Here is a 770-nt window from a genome sequence, read left to right on the forward strand (position 1 = left end):
CTTCATTTATCCGTATTTGTCCAATACGCTGATACTGTTAAAGCTAATGGTGTCACTTCAGAGGCAATTCGACTTCGTCTTTTTCCTTTCTCATTAAGAGATAGCGCTAGAAGATGGCTTCAATCTCTTCCTTCCAACTCAGTCACCACATGGAACGAGTTGAAGAAAGTTTTTCTTGCCCGATACTTTCCGCCAAGCAAAACAGCTATGTTAAGAGCCCAAATAAACGGATTTAAACAGAAAGACAACGAGTCTCTTTTCGAAGCATGGGAAAGATACAAAGATATGATGAGACTTTGCCCACACCATGGTTTGGAAGACTGGTTAGTAATTCACACATTTTATAATGGTCTCTTGTACAACACAAGGTTAACAATAGACGCCGCTGCAGGTGGTGCACTAATGAACAAACCTTATGCTGATGCTTACCAGCTTATCGAAAGCATGGCCCAAAACCACTATCAGTGGGGAACCGAACGAACAACGGTGGAAAAACCTCAAACAAAAACTGGCATGTACGAGATAAGTAACCTTGATCACGTTAATGCAAAAGTGGATGCTTTGGTCCAGAAAATTGAAAGTTTAAATGTATCACCTCCAGCCGCCGTGGTTGCTATAACTCAGAATTGCGAGGTCTGTGGAATCCAAGGTCACACTCCTACGGATTGTCAACTCTTGACAGGAATCCAAGCAGAGCAAGTAAACTATGCTCAAGGAAGCCCCTACTCGAATACCTATAACTCAAATTGGAAGAACCATCCAAACTTTTC

At 41.9% G+C, this 770-nt stretch overlaps 1 non-coding gene across 1 annotated transcript; it reads right to left on the bottom strand.

Annotated features, from left to right (window-relative positions):
- Positions 1–207: 207 nt before the first annotated feature.
- On the bottom strand, positions 208–314 carry LOC127089129 (small nucleolar RNA R71). The gene has a single exon (XR_007790903.1). It is a non-coding gene; the product is annotated as a small nucleolar RNA R71 (small nucleolar RNA).
- Positions 315–770: the final 456 nt, after the last annotated feature.

The sequence above is a fragment of the Lathyrus oleraceus genome, chromosome 5, assembly GCF_024323335.1.
Source record: "Lathyrus oleraceus cultivar Zhongwan6 chromosome 5, CAAS_Psat_ZW6_1.0, whole genome shotgun sequence".
In the NCBI taxonomy this organism is placed as follows: domain Eukaryota; kingdom Viridiplantae; phylum Streptophyta; class Magnoliopsida; order Fabales; family Fabaceae; genus Lathyrus; species Lathyrus oleraceus.